This window comes from Anas platyrhynchos, chromosome 3 (genome assembly GCF_047663525.1).
Source record: "Anas platyrhynchos isolate ZD024472 breed Pekin duck chromosome 3, IASCAAS_PekinDuck_T2T, whole genome shotgun sequence".
In the NCBI taxonomy this organism is placed as follows: domain Eukaryota; kingdom Metazoa; phylum Chordata; class Aves; order Anseriformes; family Anatidae; genus Anas; species Anas platyrhynchos.
The window spans coordinates 110,969,844-110,989,455 of NC_092589.1; the positions used below are offsets into that span (position 1 = coordinate 110,969,844).

At 45.7% G+C, this 19,612-nt stretch overlaps 2 long non-coding RNA genes across 5 annotated transcripts in view; one reads left to right on the forward strand and one right to left on the reverse strand.

Moving 5' to 3' along the window:
* The window catches only part of LOC119716383 (uncharacterized), a 50,323-nt gene that overhangs the window by 3,267 nt on the left and 27,444 nt on the right, over nt 1-19,612 (forward strand). For 2 of the 4 annotated variants that reach the window (XR_011808588.1, XR_011808591.1), the window contains exons 3-4: nt 1,583-1,678; nt 2,492-2,570. This is a non-coding gene — a long non-coding RNA (uncharacterized lncRNA). Of the gene's footprint in view, nt 1-1,582; nt 1,679-2,491; nt 2,571-2,670; nt 2,863-19,612 lie in introns of those variants that run through there. The other 2 variants (XR_011808589.1, XR_011808590.1) reach the window with 2 other exon arrangements.
* Nucleotides 3,507-4,833, reverse strand: LOC119716385 (uncharacterized). The gene is made up of 3 exons (XR_005264300.2): nt 4,364-4,833; nt 3,738-4,073; nt 3,507-3,644 (listed from the first exon to the last, which is right to left on the reverse strand). It is a non-coding gene; the product is annotated as an uncharacterized lncRNA (long non-coding RNA).

Here is a 19,612-nt window from a genome sequence, read left to right on the forward strand (position 1 = left end):
GTCCTTTTCAGCCAAACTGCTGTGGACATCTTATTCCCTTTATGGTGTGTTTTGCTGAATTCCAGATGTTGCTGTTTATTCAAGACAAAGTTCATCCAGAGAAGGGTCAAGAAAGAAAAAGATTTGCTGAAAGGAAAAAAAAAAAAATAAAGGAGGATTTTGGGAACAGCTAGTTTGTCTAGATATTACCGTTCTATGGAGCCTTGCATGAGCCAAATTATGGCAATGAAGTGAACCAGTCTGGGAGAGTGGAAATAACTGTCGGCGCCTGCTTCCCCCATTAACCTTTTTTTTAATGTGAACTTGTAAAACAGTATGTGGTCTGGGAGATGGGAAATGGGTTGGTACGTACCGAGATAGATGCCTCCACAGGAGAAATTAGCATCTTTCCTCATGTGATGGTGAAAGAAATAGCTCTTTGCTCATCTCAGTCTAGTCCTAGCTTAAGTGCAGCTCTCTACAGGCTGAGATGGAGCAGCCAGGGGAAGTACGTGATTAAAGATGCTGCTTATTTGGGTTATGCCCTAATTGTTTCTGTCTCGGACTGGGTCCCCAGTGTGCCAGGTGCTGTATGAAGGCAAGCCCAATCCACACTAGCACATTTGTAGGCTAAACCAAAGCACCACAAGCATTGCTCAGATAGGAGAAGATGAAACATCCTTCAGTTGCTTTCCTTGAGAAGAGCAAAAGCAGCATTTGCATTTTGACTGGTTTTCAATCTTGGGAGTGCAGGAAGAAGCCAGTCAGACCACTGGGGCTGTGCAGCCTTCCCCACAGAGCAGAAGGAGCAGGGAAGAGAGCTGAGCTGGATTTAGTCCCTGGGTATAACTATACTGTGCCTATGAATTTGCCTCCAATTTTGGCAGTTCCTCTCCACACTGGAAAGGAAAATAAGCAGAAAACAAGCAAGAGGATCATTTTAGTTGCAGGTAACACATGCACAAGTGTGGTTTGCTACCTGCTGTAGCTAGCAGAAGGCTGCTGAGATATTTAGCAGCCTATCTAAATTGGCAGCACTCCTGAGAAGTGCATGTTCAGGTGCTAATTCAGCCTTTTGTCCCTGTTAGGTGGGATGCAACTGCCCCTGGTGGGCTGGGTTCAAAGCGTGGGTATGCCCTGCCTGCCCATGCGCCACCACCTACTGTGATAAGGGACTGAGATGGACAGAGAGGAAGTCTTCTCTGTGACAAAGGGGCATGGTGGAGAGGTTTCATCTAGCCCCTAAGAGCTGGGAGTTACCTCCTCAGGAAGCCAGGGGGCTGAAATATCCTCAGTTCTGAGGTGTTGGGAAGGGAGGTCCATGGCATCATGTCTGTAGACGCCTTATGTTGCGTTGGAGATGAGCAGCAACATAAAATCAGCACAAAGCACAATAAGTAGGTATCTATCCCCTGGCCAAATTGCATATCTGGCCAATTCCTGAGCAACCTTTCCCTCCAGTAACCTTTGGAGTATGTTGGGAGCTTGGCAGGCAGGTTGGCTCCTGCTCCTGAGCTTGCTCTGTGTGGAAAAAAGGGATTGATGATGGAGACATGCAGGGCCTGCCTGTTACAGCTCTCCCACCTCCTTTATCCCCATGCAGGACATCCCAGGAGGAAGAGGAGGACATGGCAGTGCTGGGAGTGATCGCCTCCCAGAGCAGCAGAGCTGAAGGGCAAACAGGAGACTAAAACATGAAGTGCGTGTGCTCATCTGGGCTTTTTTAAGCACCTTTGCTTCTGCTCATGAAGAGGTTTAATTTTATTCCCCCCCTCTCCCCTGGGAGCGTTTTCTCCTTGCTCAGAAGGAGTAGAGACACTAATGGGTGGTTGTCCTTATGAGCCCTGCTGCAGAACTGTCCGTCTTGGCCAAGAGAGTGATTTGACAGCTCCCCAGGGCTTCTGTTTCCCTCAGGTTTGGTACCTCCTTAATTAAAAACTCACTAGATATCAAATTGATTTTTTGCTTCAGTTTGGTTTGGCTGCCTTTGGGAAGGGGGAAGGGGAATCAACCTCTCCTTCACTTGCTAGCAGGAATATTTACCTATGGACACAGCCTAATCTGATTTTTGAGCAAACAGATCAATATTTGCTTTTCACCACATCGAAACCCACTGTTAGCATTCCTGGTACTGAAATTAATAAATATTGATGTTAGAGGCCATCATATTGGCTGGTATACAGGGTTATACTCTGCTTCAGTTCAGCAGAGTTGATTTATACCAGCACAGAATTTGTCCTCTTTATTTTATTTTTTTTTCATACCTGTAACAAATTTTGTTTCCAAATTGAAGTTACAGAGAAGACTGAATAGACATGATGAACGGGAAATTAACTGCACAAATCCAGCAATCAGCACTGGCACCTGGAGGGGCGGAGGTTGTTAAGTTCATCTCAGGGAGAGGAGAGCTGGTGCGGGCTGGGTTGCTGCTCCCCTTCCTGAACCTACATATCTCAAGTTTCTCAAATCACAAGATTATTTACATGTCCTTAAATATTTTCCTTCTTGCTAGGAGCACAATGCATCGTTCCTTTTGTGTTTGTCATGAGGAAACACACAGCATTACACAGCCTACAGTCTGCATAGACAAGGTAAGTAGAATATAGGAGATGGTAATGTTACTGTAACAGCTATTTATGGGATGGGAAACCACCCAGCAGGACATTAAGGGATATGCCTGTGGCTATACAGGCAGTCTGTGGCAGATGGAGCAGTTACAGACTGATCTTCTCAGACCTCCCATGGCATCCTCATTGTACAAGCATTTCCTCCAAGAACACCCTTATCTCATCAGAAGAAATCAAATTTGAGGTATGTCAACTTGCCCTGTAACAGGCCTTTTCCAAAGCAGGAACGTATTTTGCATATGGATACGATTTTATTTGAAATTTAGTAGAAGGGACACAATAAATCTACCACAAGTAACAGCCTTGGCTTTGACTTGCTGGGCATGCAGGAGCCAGCAGAGCTGGACCAAGCTCCATCCCCAGGGACACCTGAGGAGGAGAAATAGGGTGAAATATCCCTCCTGTGCCACTAAGCCAGGAGAGTGAGCACAAACCATCTCCCCACCCGGGACTCGCCATGCTGCCACGGCAGGGTGATGAAATGGGGATAAACACCTCCCAGCTAAAAGCACAAATTTAGTTATTTGTCATGGCACAGAGCTCCTGGGCAGGTCATAGCACTGCCACAACTTGTGGCTGTCCCACAGCATGTTTGCTGTATGCAGGGCAGTCTGATGTGGAAGGAGAGCACAGTCCACGTTTTCCACGTGTAATGTTAGCAGGCTGATCTCACCTCCAGTTCATGAACACATGTTCTGATGACTTTCCCTCTATTTTGTTCAGTACTGAACTCTAGTAACTACTAGTGCCTCCCTCTAATTACCTTGGTAGTATTATCACTGATGATGTTCTCAAGGCTGCTGCTCATGGCCACTGGCAGACCAGTTGCTGGACCTGCAGACACCTTAGTGCATAACTGGATAGCCAAGTTGGTGTCCTTGCACCTTCAGATGTTATCTGTGACATGTGAGCAGCATCTTGTCCCCTTCTTTCTCGCATCCTTGATGTGTCCCAGTGCATTAACGTCACCTCGTGTTATGCTGCTGATCCAGATGGCATCAGTGGTTGTGCAGTAACACCATTCGGGCAGACAGAGAGCTGGAGGTAAGCATTCAGGTCAGGAATAGGAGCGCAGCATTGTGCATATGTCTGGTGCCAGCCATGGGGTCAGGATTCCTGCAGATAACTCACCTTTGAAATTCATCTTGCTGCTGTCCCTGCATGGCTATCCTGCACTGCAGCTTGGGGATTTGCACATAATTAGCAGGCATATTAATATTAGGGTGCCATCAGCTTATTAGCCATAGAGGGAGTCCCTTCCCCTACCTCCCCAAATTGCACTTGGGTTCCCAAATTTTTACCCAAATTATCCTGTTAACAGGCAAAGAGGGAAGCAGGGCAGCTCCCCTCCCTGCTCCTGGAAGCAGAGATGGCTTCATGCAGCAGCATGGGGGATGTTGGTTTAGTCACAGAGCATCCAGGAGCTGGGACCCATCCCCTGCACAGTGGCACGATTCGAGTTCTCAGCTGGAAAACAAACATGTTATCTGATGGTTAATGAGAAAAGATAACCACAGATTATGAGGCTGTTTGAGATCTATGTACACGTACTGTTTTGACGGCAGTAACTACAAACAGATCATTTCTGCTGACCTGCACCCTGCAATCTGTTTGCAAGCAATTCCTGGCGTTTATCAGAGAAACCGATGGTGGAAACCCTGCTTGAGTGGAAAATATTGTCTCGATCATCTCTTGCCCAATGGTTTATTTCCTAATTCTGATTGTCCAAGCTAATACTCATACCTCCTTGGCACTACCTGAGTGTGAGTCCCCGCTGAGCTGCTGGTGACTGTTTGGATGGGTCCTCGTTGATGACTCAGAGCCGAAATGTCTGCGACCGGCTGACAAAAGGGGGATGACACTCAGGCAGCACAAACCACGTGGATCAGCCTATTCCACAATACTTTCAACAGTGGTGAAAGTAGGAAAGGGAGGAACAGGATGGAAAGAGGCAGTGGAAGGAAAAGCAGGGCAAAGAGCCAGGATGCAGGGAAATGTGCCACCTGTGTGGTAGCAACAGCATTGCTGCACCCGTGATGGGATTGTGCTGAATTAATCTAAGAGATTCTAGACTTCACAAGCCTGGCTGGAAAAGGAATACATCCTGTAAGCAGCTCTTTCTATGCACAGTCATCTTGATATATGGTTCTCCAGGGCGGAGGGCCAGCAGACTCCAAGAAGCTTCTCCCTGGGGCCAGAGCCTTTGCCTGACCTACGCCTGTGTCTCTCCAGCCATCATCCTGCTCAGTTAGCACCTGAAAAAAGTCTGCCATGTGGAATTCTTATTGCGGAGCATCCTCTGGCCTGGATCAGTGCCCGCTTCTTGCAGATGTATTTGTCCCTTGGTCTTCCCCCATCGCTGTCGCTGCCAGGGCCATAGCTGGGCTTTCATTTTTTGCTGCTATAAGATTGATTGGGGTCACAGAGGACACAGAGTCAGAGCTAAACCAAGCTGTTTCCTCTACCTTCGTACAGAGACTGTTTTTCATCTGTATGCTATTGTGTTAGAAATTTACTTTCATGGAAAATATTCACAGTCCAGGAGCAGCTAAGAGCTTCTTGCCTTGCTGTGTCCTGCTGCAAGGCTGCTGGTCAGACACGCTGCCCCTGGGACATGGTGGCCAACAGTGTGGCAACATTAATCTGCATTCCTAATTTCCAAAGCACTCTTCTTAACCCCAGATCTATAGGTCATTCTGAATAGAGTCCTTCTCCATCTCTTCTCTAGAAGCATTACTCTTTGCTCTGATATAACTCAGGTGTCTGTAGCACCTCACAAGTTCTTGGGGGAGCTGGTGGACATCTATGCACAAGCCCCTGCTCCTCCCTCCAGCCAGGTGTGTGTTAAACTCCATCATGTGGAGTGGGACATCTTCAAGCAGAACAGATCTGGGATTTCTGGCCTACAAAACCAGACAGCCTGGTGGAGAAGAGCCCAAGAGGTCTCCCTACAGACCTTTGCTTCAGAGGAGAGGTGGTGTTTAGCAGGCAGAGCTCCTGCGGCTCTCCTGGTCTGCGAGCCGTAACAGATGTTTGGGCAAGGGTCCTATGGGATTTTTTTTCCACACTGATCTGGCTTTTGGGGCATTAACAGAAAAATGAGGATAGAAAACCCTAGATGGGACTAGGCATCACTGGGCAGCTTTGAAACACAAACTGTGGGTCCTGTGGCTTTTCTCGGCTGAGCCCATCCAAGGTGGCACTCATCCAGCATGCTATCCTGGACCTGAACTGATGCCTGAAACCAGGGGCTGAATAACTTAATTCAGAGATTCCCCAGGATTACCTCTGCTCCCGTGAATAAAATGGACAGGGGAGTCTGTTGTCATCCTGAGGCCATCTGGCCTGGCATGACTTCATGGCTATGTTCTTGTCCTAAAAATAGGATAGGCACAGTGGTATCTTGCCTGTAAACATTTCACAGACACCTCAGCTTGAAACCAAGCAGTCATAATTTTTCTGGGACAGCTCCTACCTCACTAGATCGTACAGAGCAGGATCTGGGCAGGAAACATCTGCCTGAGGGACTGCGGCAGCCTGAGCGGCCAAATGAGCCATGGTGAAGTGCGGAGTAAACACGGCCAGTGCATAACAAAGTGGTGTCCGGAAGCAAATTCCTCTCTTTTCTAAGAAAACCCTATCTTACCCTTGTTTCCCCAAATCCCTTCTGTTTCCCAGCTAAGCCCCAACAATTTCAGGCATGAAAGGCATGCAAGGAAATACTGCTGACGTCGGGTGGCCAGAGGCCGTGGAGGGGGGATGGAGTTCAGGAAGTCTGTGCTCCTAACAATGAAACAGATACTGTGCGGAGAGTGTACGCTGGGTCAGAAAAGGGTTTCCCCGATGCGCAATCTGTCTGAGGCCATTTTCTATTTAGAGCCCCCAGCTGGAGCTGGAGGAAGGGATGGTGGAGCTGGGGGTGAATCATCCATCCTGCTGAGCAAACCCCGAGGTGGGAGATTTCCTGAGTTTGGAAAGAAAACAAGACTCATGGTGACTGCTTGTGCCAGTGAGGAACCAAACACCATCTAACGGGGACCTCGATGAGGTCATTAATTCCTTACACTTAGGAAAATAAACGATGCTCCGACCTCGCAGCCCTGAGAGCCACGGGCTGTCTCCAAACAGTTGTGTTATGTGGGAATAAGTGCCCAGAGCAGGTGTGGATAGCCCTACCGCAATGACCAGCTAGCACCAGGTTGTGTCAGAAGAGAAGGTGGCCCGTGGTGCGTGCCACCATCCCCTCCCCTAGCTGGTGGAAGCGAGGGGAGCCTCCCATCCCCAGCTCCACCACTCGCAAAGGCAGACCGCGGTCAAGGCAATTAAGTCCATTCCCGCAGCGGTTCATGAGCTGCATAAATATTTTACTCTCTCCTCATAAAAGAAATTCTACTGCAAATTATTCATCAGGGGGAAGAAGCTTCAAGTTACAAAACACTATCATTTGTGAGTCATGCCCGTACTCAGCATGCAAGGAAGATTTTAGCCACAGGTATGCTCAAAGTGCTGTGAATAAAAGAACAAGGATGAACAAATGTAGGGCAGCATTAACTATACCTATTTAAACCCAGATATCAACAACACTCAAGTTTTACGTTTGTGTTGGATGCTAAAATTCCTGTTATTTTGTACATTTGATCCTTCCTTGCACTGTACATGGGATTACAGATGGGATTTTCACATGTTTTGCTGGTCTAATTTTCCCCTCTTTGAATCACTGAGCATTTCAGTGGAAGCAGTCCAGAGAACACAAAACAGCAGCAAGTACATGCCTTACCAGAAACACTGCAGCCAGACTTGCAAAATGCTGATTTGGTATAAATTCTGTGTGCTGCCTCAGTCATGCTGACATCATTTTGATAAGTTAACTTTTTTACATTGGATCAGACAGTTTTTATTCGTGTCACTCCAATTTCATGTCTGATGGAAAAGATGTATCAGGTCACTTAGGCTGTTGGGCAGAGACTATCCTACCAATGCAGGTTTTGAGAAATTGGTCTGTTTCTTAGGGAGCAATGCTTGCAACCATTTTCCACAGCAGATTATGTTAACCTCAAAACCCATTTCCATTTATCTGACTAAATTTTGCATGTTCTCTAAATTAAGCAGTGTATTTAACTAAGCACTTTCATAACAAACCCCCCCCCCCCCCCCCTTTTTTTTTCTCACTGGATTAGAGAGGTAAATTTCTACTCAAGACATTTGGTAAACAAATAAAGGGAAATCTCTTTGTCTGCAAGTGTGCTGCAGATGCTGTCCTCACTAATGGTGTCTTTACGGAAGAAATTTGTAAACGTTTGACAGGAGAGGTGGGATTTGTCTGACCAACTCCAGATGTTCACACTGTAAATTTCTGCCTATGAGCTAAGTGTCTAGACTGTTTTTATAGTCAAGAGAGAAATACAGGCACCTTAGGATTCATTTTTCCTCATCCTAAAATCTATAATGGCTCTGACTGTACCCTGAAAGTGCCCGTTTACCTCCATTGGCTAAAAAGGGAAGCTGAGTGACTAGCACTAAGGTAGGTGTCCAGGCTGTGTCTGCAGTTGAAAACTAAAGTGCCAGGGACTGCTATCTGTCAGTGAAGATGAAGGGCAAGGAATGGCAGGAAATGTTGTTGCCCTCAGGAGCAGTGAGGATGCCCCAGGCTGACTGCTGCCACCCCGGCTGAGCCCATCAGGTCTCTGGGAGAGGAATTGGAAGCCCCTGGCAGAAATAATGCTGGGGACTGCTCTGGCAGCTGGACCAGTCTGTCACTGCAGACAGACAAGCCACAGAAGGAAGGCAGGGCGGTGGGAACAGCAATAGACATTTATATTGTAGACGTGCCAAGTTAAGAGCAATGAGTACTACTGAGTGCCTTGGAGGTGCTCAGGTCCTCTTCTGACAACAAATGGTCACTGCTTGGGTACTGTGGGGTCTTCTTCTGCAGGGACTGTGGTTGCTGATTGACATTTGGCTCTGACCTTTCTTCTTAGCCCTCCTGAAGCACGATGGTATTTTTTTTGGCAGTCCCTCCAGCTCTTTTCACAGGCCATGCAGGAAAAGGCTAGCTCGTTTGCCTCTTCAGAGATTTCCCTAAATTGGTTTCCCTCTAGTGGATTTGCGCTGATGGAAGGATTAAGCTTTTCACTTGTTATTTGGCGATTATTAAAATCACTGGGGATAGGATTGCAAGATCAAGCATTGCCTTTGCTAAACCCAAAGTGAACTTTTGCTACTCCTTTGATGCTGACACATGGCTCTTCCCATACATATCAGAGCTATTTGCCAGCTGCTCCCACCAAAGCATCAGCATACTTTCATAAAGCTGGTTAGCTGTCAATATAATGGAAAAAAATCTTTTTTTATTTTATTTTATTTTATTTTTTTCTTCTCTATTTGCCCAGTGGAAACACACCATATTACATTCTATTTCTGTAAAGTAAAATCTGCTTACTTGTAAACTTCTTGTTTATTCTGAGGCAAAAATTCTGATTTTCCATCTCTTAGTGGCCCTCTCTTTTACTTGCAACTCATAAGTGCCACCAAGAGCTATTACTGTAAGCCAGTACCTCAAATCCTAAACCTATCACAAGCAGATTCTGATCACAGTTTTACTGGTGCAAAAACAGCATGACAGTGACCAGAGTCTGCCTGCCACCACAGTAACACATCAAATAGCTTCATGCAGATGAAGCATCTGATGCTGCACATTTTTTGTCATAATCTCAGCAGTTTCAGTGAGACTTTTCCATACAATAGATTAAATCAGATGTAAATCTGACCCCGAAACTGTGGATGGACAGAAATGAAGATAAAACTCAGAAACAAAGAATGGGTATAACATAAAGGGTAACAAAAATGGGATATGAGAATCTGGGGAATCTAGAAACCCTGATGTGACATTACAACTGTTTCTTTTTAGCTTTGAAGTCTAGCTCTTTGAAGATGTATTACCATTTTTTTCTATCTGCTTTGTTTTCCACATAAAAATATCAGTTTTCAATTAAGGAAAATTACTTTTGTAATGAATGGTTAAATTTTATTCCTGAAGCTTTAAACCAGAATTGAAAATACTGGTAAGGAGAGTGCTAAAACATGTCATGGGAAAAATTCCTAAAGAGAAGGAATTCTTGGAAATTGGTCTCCAGACCAATTTTTGCACAAATGAGAGATGCCATGAAAAATGATAATCCCTATTAACTAAACCTTTTGGTGTTAGAGAACAAATAAAGGCACATCTGAAAGCTGAAGGGATTTGTAACACGACTCAGTCTTTTTGCCTCCAGGTCACCACTTTGGGGTTGGTGCGGGTTAGCAGCAACAGAAATTCATTCTCTGACAGCTGTCTGGAGACCTCTGGGAACTGAGCCTGTGTTATCCTGCTACCAGTGGTAGAGTGACACAGCATCAGCTAATCTGCCCTCCCTACAGGGGGTAATTGGTATTTTCCTCTGTGATAGCAAACAGAAATTATAACTAAATCAGGCATAAAGCAGAGTTATCATCCTGTTGCACCACCAGCATCAGTCGCACTATTACTTTCAGCCCCCAAAGTGCTAGTGCTGTGTACACCATGCCTTCATGGTGTGCAGACACCTCACACAGATGGTAACAGTAGGATGTTCTAGTACCCCAGGAGCCAGCACCACTCTCCCTACTCATAAGAATCACGTTGAACAAAGAACTGTGGAGAGGAAGAGAGATGAACCTATCTAACTGCTTCCTGGGATCAGTGATTACTACATTTTACATGTGCTATCCATGGTGGCATGGTTTCCATTCATTTCCAAGGGCAAAAACAACATAAACAGTTGGCTCTGGTGCATCTGTGAGAACAAGACCAGGTTAACAGGAATGTGCAATGCAGCTTCAGATGGGCGCTGTCATTAAATATCAACAAGCTTCAGAAGGGAAAGCTGGCAGAATGCGTTTGGACCTTGTTGGCACTTTGCATATTTTGGGTCCAGTACGAGCACTCCCCAGATCCAGATTTACTGTCCTGGTGAGCTGCATTTGAGAGACATCAACTCACATCACGGAGGAAACTATCTCAGTTTTCCTGACCACATTTACCCTGACCACACAAGGAATTTAGGCTGCAGCCTCTGTTGGGGTTTCACATTATTTCCCTGCTGGAGGATGACTGATGGAGGGATCTGCACCCAGAGACCCCCTTCTGCCAGAGCTCACTGCCCCTCTGCTGCTGTATTTCTTGTGGTTGCCTCCCTGTGTGCCCAGGTGCTCTCACTGCTGACACAGCCTTCTCCAGAAGGGAGTTCATTTAATGCAAAAATAAAGGTCCAAGCCAGATGCATTGCTCTCTGGAGAGGCTTTTTTCTCTCTACCAACTGAAAGCTGCCTTGAACGATACAGTCAGATATTTGCCTTTGAGATATCTAATAGAAGAAAACCTTCATCTTAGCATGTGCATTTCTTGAGAGTTGGCAGACTGGAGCCAATATTCAGAAAAAAAAGCAAGTAAAGTCATTGGAGACCTGGAAAAATATGGTTAGAGAGCTAAAGTGATCAGTCTGATTTATATTGGAAACGACGATTGAGTGTCAACTCAGTTGTGGTCAATAAAAAGGTTAAAATGTTAAAGAGCTTTTTAAACATAATGGAGAAGGACACGGCAAGAAATTCAGAGTGCAGTCTCATGAGCTATTACTCCCATAAAGCAGTGTACCACTCTTGTGGTTTAACCCCAGAAGGTAACTGAGAGCGAGATGCTCACACACTCTCCCTGGATGGGCTGGGGAAGAGAATCAGGAAGGTAAACGTGTGAGAACTCAAGGGTCGAGACAAGGACAGTTTACTAGGGAAGGCAAAAGACTCACACACAAGCAAAGCAAGCCAAGGAATTAGCTCACTGCTTCCCATCAGCAGGCAGGTGTTCAGCCACTTCCAGTAAAGCAGGGCTCATCATGCGTAACAGTTTCTTGAGAAGACTCCTTTACCCCAGTTTTATTGCTGAGCACGGCATCATATGGGATATCCCTTTGGCCGGCCTGAGCCAGCTGTGTCCCGTCCCAGATCTTGGTGCACCCCCAGCCTCCCTGCTGGCAGGGAAGCACAAGAAGCAGAAAAAGTCCTTGGTTCTGTGAGCACTGCTCTACCACAACTAAAAAAGTGTGATACCACCACTATTTTCATCCAAAATCCAGAACACAGCATCATATGAGCCCCTGTGAAGAAAGATAGCTCTATCCCAGCCAAGATCATATGAGCCTCTGTGAAGAAAGATAACACTATCCCAGCCAAGACCATGACAGCCAGGGAAAATGAAGTTTAATGTTGAGCCTGACTCAAAGCAGATCATTATTTGGAGGTGACACTCATGACACCACTGCAACAAACATTTGAGTGTTGGGAATGTCTGAATGTTGTGGTCAAGCACAAAGGGAGATCAGATGGCCAGTGCCTATTCTGAGCAAACTCAGATCAAACCAGGGATTCATTTACATATTAATAGCTGCCTGGTGCTATCTAAGGAGTTCTGGCCAGTCTGAGATACGAGCACAGAACTGACACAAAGGTTTTTCTGGAGTAGCAGGTAGAAGCTAGCAGGGATATACCAGTGAATCCACAAGGTTGCTAGACTACTGTGAGTATGATGCTGAACGTAGTCCCAGCTGTCTGGACTCCTCTTACAGTCAGTGGAGGAGAAATAGGCTGTCCAAAAATAGGTGTCTGAAATAAATCTGATGAACTGTAGCACAAAAACACCTATTTCTCTCTCTACATTTTATGACAACATTGGATGGTTGGGTCAGATGATCTTCCAGGTCTTTTCCAACCTTAACGATTCTATGATTCTATGATAGGAGAGCAGGGGAATTGGCTCAGATGTTGATATCTCCACTGTAAGTATTTAATGCCAAGTGAGATCAATCCAATGCTAAATGAAATGTTCCATTATTGTAGCAATGCTTTCAGATATTTTCTTGGACACTAAATTGCAGTATTTTCATTTTTCAATGTGAATTTTGGATAATAATAAACAACCAAAGGCCAGAAATCCCATGTTTCCCCAGTGACCAAACTACATGCGATAGACTACAAAAGGGATGTTATTCCAGGGCTCTCAGCAAAAAAGGACATACAGCCAAAGAATAAGAAATGTTCATTTCTCTCTCAGAAACAACACAGACCAGACTGTGATGCCTGAGGAACACATGGTCACTGTTGTGTGAGCTCCTTGTGTGATGTTCTTCCTACTCCCCAGAAATATCTTTGCTTGAATAAAGGCTTTCAGCACTTAGATAACAATCACATGCCAACATATGTGTAGTTGTGCAATGTCCGAGCATAAGACTCCAAAAGTTGCTAAGCAATATATAATGAAGCAACTCAAGGAGAGAAACAAACCAACCCAAAGTAAGGCAAAGATCAGAAGATCATTTGTTCCAGTGCTCTTTGACACTGTGTCGCTGCTGTAGCTAAGGCAACCCTTTGCTTTACCTCTCCATTTACAACAAACCATCCTCCCCTTTTAATTAGTACACTTTCGACCACTCCTGCACAAGGCTGATTTTGTAGGCCAGGGCTGAATCATGAAGGAAAGTGCAGTGAAGTGGCAGCAAAGACAAATGTCATGACCAGGGCCTCACTTGGAGTGGGAAATGGAAGCCAGCCAGCGCTCTGGGACTTTACCCGGCGCACTCCAGGTGCTGGAGGAGAGGCACGTCGTACCACACCCTGCAAACACGTCCGCTGCAAGAGTTGGAGCTGTTGGTGAGCAGAGGCACGGAGCGGTCAAGATTATTTTTAGAGACCTAAAATGAGTGGCCTTCTTTCCTGAGTCACTGAGAAAACATTGCTTGTTTGGAGGCAGTTTCTGCCAAGAAATGCACAATGCTTTTAAAGGTGTGCTTACCTGCACACCTTACCTGACAGAAGGACAGACATATGCAAAGAAAAGAGCAGATTATTGCACTATAAAATACTGCAATTCTCTGGCAGGGGCTGCTGCCAGGATGAGTTTGCTGTGAAAAATAAAACCTACAACATAAGCCGTGATTCGGTTATACCAAGGACCTCTTTTGGCTTTTCTAGCAGCAGAAGGGTGTTGAGGGTCATGTCTACACAGTACACTGCAGTTTCACAGCCAGGTTTGTTCTGGACAAGAAGCATCCTGGACATCTAGGGTGGGCTTCAGCCCAGGCCAGGCTACAAGGAGCTGGGTGTTAGTGACCCACCACCTGTGCTACCTCAGCAATGTCCTCAGTTAGACACAGTTTGGCCATCGAGTACCAGAGCCACAGGCCAAGATGTCTCTGTTGTCCACAAAGGGATGCGGGCAGGGTCTGGGCCATGCTATGGCCTCTCCTCTTGAAGGGGTGGTGAGAACAAGTTTGGATAGGATCCCAAACTCAATCCCTGAGGTGTGGGGAAGATGTGGGGAAGGTGTACTGTAATCCCTGCCAGTAAACTGCAATATCAGGCCTTCAGCCTGGGCACTGCAACTGCACCAGCTGTACTCTGAAATTGATTGAAAGCCCTGGATCAGGTTTATCTGAGGTTAACTTGTAATTTTCAAACAGATCCCAACACTTCAGGCTCAGCACAAGCCCAGGACTACCTGTACATTTTGGAGGCCATTTGGGGTTCAATGGTCTGGATGCAACAAGACCATGCTAGCTGCCTGAAGGAACAGAAAATGTCCTGGCATTGCTTTGTTTGCTCTTTAGATGTAGCTCTGATGTCACAACAGTATGAATGACACTCATAAAAGCTTGTTGGTCATAGCCCTGAGGAAACGTGTGCTTTTAAGGTATCAGCAGGGCCTGTTGTTGTGTTAGCAGGTGTTACCTGCAACTCCCTTCTTCCTCATAGTCTTGTCATAAGCCAAGCAACTATTTAAAGCAATCCTGTCTGCACTAATATTGTAATGCTCCATTTTATCTCCCGGAGTGTATTTGGAAATGAAAATAGTTCCCAGTCAGCAAAAGAGACTGTCCTGGCTCTGGTTTGGTCCCCACACAGGGAAAGAGGGGACACGTAGCGGGCAAGGGGATAGTGAGACTTCACCACTTTTTGGTCACAATTCCCTTCTCCCAGTACCTTACCAGTTTCTCCCAAGGGGTGGAGCATGCCTTGGTCCTGATCCTTACCCACCAGCATTCATTTTGTGTCCCATTCATTGGTGCTCAGAGCACTCTCCTGGGGAGCTGAAGTGTGGATTTAAGTCCCTGTAGCACAGAGCCTGGGTCTCAAAGTGCTTCTGCAAGTGTTTCCATCCACGCTGGTCTCGAGTTGAGCACTGCCAGCTCATCACGGAAGGAGTGTAACTGTGCTTGCATTTGGACAGTGAGTACTGAGGGTTCTTGGAGCACTCTCATGGGATCCAGGAGTCAAGGAGCTCACAGACCTTGGCTGGGCTAAGGTACAAGTTACACATCTGTGTGCTTGACTCTGTCAACACCTGAATGCCTCCTGGGCCTGCTTCCTTATGGATGCTGCAGAAACTCAGAAGTTAAAACATGAGGCACTGATGGAGCTCAGACAGCCCTAGGATGAGGAAGAAGTTGCAGGCTGAAGTTCTAGATGTAGATTCCCCACCTTGGGGTAACTCTTGAGGTCAGTACCCTTTAGAGCATCCCTCAGCTAATGCTATGGCACTTCATCATACCAAAGTCCTCACCCAAGCCCAGTGGCTGAGTTTTCATCCTTTGCTTTGTGAAGATGGGAGGGTTGCTGACTGGATCCTGCCCCACTGTGGACAGAGATCCTGACTGGGGCACGTGCCCAAGCACTGGAAAGGAGAAGCATCTCCACTGGCTGCAATCCAACCTTTCAAAGCAGCAGGGCCAAGGGAGGCATGTGAAACCCCAGCATAGACAGCATAGAGTCAGTATTTAAAGGACTTCAGCACTTAAATTATTGGCAGTCACTGTTTAAAGGATAATTAATTTTCCATGCTGATAAATACCTGATGTGTTCCACCAAAAAAAAAAATATTTTTTTTTTGTAGGCTATATTAGAAGGTAAAAATTTAGCAAGAAAAAGTCCATGAAGAGCCTAACCTAGCAAAATGAAATGGCAATTATTATATAGTCAGACAGCATGGAGCCTGTGCTTTTAATGCAATTAATTCTGTCATGGCTTAATAAATTCATTACACTGGAGTAGTCAAGACTGAAGTTTAACAAGCACAGCGATGAGGGTTCTTTTGTGTTGAAACATATTAGCATTCAGACTCTTAAAGGAAAATTTTGCCTACACAGAGGCCTCAGCTGCTGTATAATTGAAAAAAGGCAGCTATGAAAAATTACCTTTTTCAGACCTGGTACTTTTATTTTCTTGTTTTGCATATATCTCACAAAATTGGACTTTTTTTTTTTTTTTTTTATACAAATGAAATAACCTGGACCTTTAGATCCTCTAATCCTCTGAAAACAGAAAGGAAATCTTTCTGTGCCTCTGCATGTTGGCAGAGCAGGGTTTTTGCAGATGTCCAGCACACTGTAAAGGAGTGGAGGAGACGCTTATATCAAAGGACTCAGAGAAGACAGTGGGTGATTTGGTTAGCAATCACCCAAATTTCAAAAACGTAATTAGCGTAAATTAGACTATTAAAAGGGGCAGAAAATCCTCATTTTCCCTTCCCTGGCTCAGGATACATGTTCCCACTAGGCAGCCTGTGACATTTTAGGGTCAAGCAGCTATACTACCAGGGGAGAGATCTGGTTGACTTCACAAGAGAAAATGAAAAAAAAAGAAAAAAAAAAAGAAAAAAAAAATGTCTTCTGTTGTATCAGTTCCCTGAACTGACTGAATTTTGCTCTCATGGTCCCCTTACATGAGTCACCTTCTAGTAGCATTTCTCATTATTAGTCAATGTTGGTATGTCCAGAAAATAATTCTTCCTTTTGTTTTGGAGCTGGAAGGGAGCACCAAGGCAGAGAGGCAAAGTGACATTTCAGAGTCCCCAAGGACCAGTTTCTCAGCCTGGTGCTGGGTATGACGGCATGAAGGGAAATGCAAAGGCTTCTTGTAAGTGAACTGTTAAGGACCTTCATCTTGATGATGGTAACAACTTTGAACAGTCTCATCCCTTGGTCACCTGGTTCTTCAGAGACTGATAGCTAGAACATTGTCCTTGGTCAGAACTTGGCTGGAGCCTCATGTGGAGTGGTTACTGAACTTGAAGTAGGAAATAGAGCAACTCAAAGAGCTTCTGAAAGAAACAGCAAGATTTATTGATTGATTGATTGATTGATTGATTTTCTGGGGACTCCTGGGGCCCCCCAGTTGGACTTGATGATCCTTATGTGTCCCTTCCAACTCAGATATTCTATAATCCTATAAATGTTTCAAGGTCTAGCAGGCCAGGCTTGTGGAGTTAAAGGACTTGGGGAACATCAGTCCAGGGGACAGATGACTTCTGGGATAAGATAAACATTTGAAACAAGGCAGAAGTGCCTGCAGAAGGGAAGGGAATAGTCTGTCCTTGTGCCCATAAAAGGGTCAGAGATGATGGACTCAAACTGCAGCAAAAGGATTTCAGTTTGACTGAAAACTTTCTTGACCTACAAATAATGAAGCACTGAGCTAAATGTTCTAGAGAAGCTGTGTAGTCCTCACATCACTGTCTTTTTTAAAGACAGATTAGAGAAGCACCTGTCAGGATTAGCTTCAATACCCTTGATCCTGTCCTGGGGTGAGGGATCTGTGCTGTGACCTCTTGAATTCCCTTTCAGGCCGGTTTTCTCTGATGCTATTATCCCAGGGAAATTTGTCACACAAAGTCCTGTATCCCTGATGAGGGAAATGCAGCTCCGTGGTGCTGGGGGTGCTTTGCAGTGCATGACGCTGCTCTCAGCAGCAGCACAGAGCCACCGACACAGTGCAGGATCGCGGGGCTGGAGCCTGACCAAGAGCCCCTAGTTAATGGCATAGCTCTTGAGAGGGGTGTCCTGTGATCCTTAAGCAGAGCAAATGAGCAAGACCTCTGTTTAAGTGCCTCGTTTGAAAGAGGGGGGGTATTGATTTCTGCAGAGAATCAGGTTACCAGGGAGTTGTGCACTTCCCCCAAGGCTCAAAGCCTTGAGAACACAACCACCGAAAGTCCATAAATTGTGTGACTTGATGATACGTCTCTGTATAAAGCAGGCTTGCTCCCTATCAAGCCAGTGCAAACTCATCTGACTCTAACATACCCAAGCAGCCACCAGCAAATGTAATTTTGTTCGGCAAACCTTGATCCATGATGTCTGCAACAGTTTGGAACACTAAAAACAAATGCATCATCTGCCAAATGGCTTTTCTTATACGAATGCCATGGAAATGTATACTCTTTATTGGGGTCCTGCATTTCATTTGCCATCTCTAGAGTGATAGATCCTGTCGAGGTAATTGGAAAAGAGCATGCCAAGAGTTATCTCATTCTAAACACATTAGGAGCTGAGATAAATCCCCAAGAAGCCAAGATCACGGCAGATGAAACATCACAGAAACAATACAAAATTTTCTAGTCACACGGAGGCAGTGGAGCTGACTTTTCTATTCAAACATGCATTAGGATATATATGCACAGAAAACTAGAGTGTCTTCTTTCCCATTGCTGTGTTCCCAGTCTGGCAGGGTGTGTGGTGGGAGAGGAGGCTGGGCTGCACCCTCTCTCCCCTCTTGAGTAGACCCTAGCAGGGGGATCTGCTGCCCTTGGCTTATTTGCTTCAGCATCTCCCAGTGTCTTTGGGGCCGTGAGAAGCATCAGCTAGGCATGTTTTGGGGTGTGTGGCCATTTTAGCACAAGAATTTTCCTGGCCATTTTAGTCTGGGATTAGCTAACTCCCCAGAGCAAGCATGATCTGGATTTATTTGCATGTTTTTCAAGGACAGCTCTATGGCTTTGGGAGCATGGACAGGCAGACAAAGAGGGGATATAACACAACCCTGAACTCTCAGAATTACCATTCATACAGGCTAGGGGAATTAGTCAAGCCCCAGTGGCATTATTAGCAAGTCAGCAAATAATTTTCATGATCATGTCTGTGGTTTGGAGGCAGTAAACAAAGATGTGATCTGGCAAAAAGATGTGGGAAGAAAAGCCATATTTCTGACCTGGATAAGACTTCCATCAGCTTCCCCAGGAATTTCTCCTATGTGGGGAGCACAGGGCACCTCCTCTCTGTGAGGTTAACAGGGTTGGTTAAATCTGGGCTATTTTTAACAGCTATGGCAAAGGAATCTGGCAAAGCTGGGGTGGGGATGGCCTCTGGCAGTGAGGCTGGGAGGGAGGGGAGGCCAGGATGGATGGATGGATGGAGCTACAGCCCCCTGCCCCCTGCTGAAATACACAAGCCCAGAGCCTTTGCCATTTGTACCAGAACATTAAGAAGTTATATCAGGGCAGATGTCTGCAGAGCATGTAGTCAGAGGTTTCAATCTTCATAATTTATTGAGTGCTAATGAATGATCAGTCAATGATTATGTGGGTGTTCTATTAACTGCTAGTGCTACATAGGCTGTTCAGGTTTTTGGGGGCAGGTACAGCCCACACAGCCCAAACTTCAGTGGTGGCTTGGGTACCATTTCTAAGCAGATGCTGTGGATATGTCCTCAGTGGGGTGTGTGGCTGCACACACCACTGTGTCCAGTCAGCCCACGCATTGTTTCTATGAAAGCTTCATTAAAATGTTCCTACCAAAAACCTCTAGAGGTAGAAAATGAAGTGTAATGATGAAGATAGAGCCATGCCTGCTCAATCTGTCATATTGCTGGCATGCCCAACTTGTTGGGTTGCACAGACAAAGAGGTTTTCAACCTCCTCAACTAGATGCTAGACCAAAGGCTGAGACCCAACTTCTGGCTGCAAATCCTGGAAGTGTTTTATGGTATCTCCATCTGAGATAAACATTGTGATCTCCCTTGCAAACTCAAGCCCAACAGGAGCGGCTGATCCAACAAGTCAGGTATCCTAAGGGTTGCTTGACAGTCAGCCAAGAGAGCTGCACCTTCCCTGGGGAGAGACTCTATCAAGGAGTGTAGGGATAGGAGAAAGGGTAATGGCTTTAAAC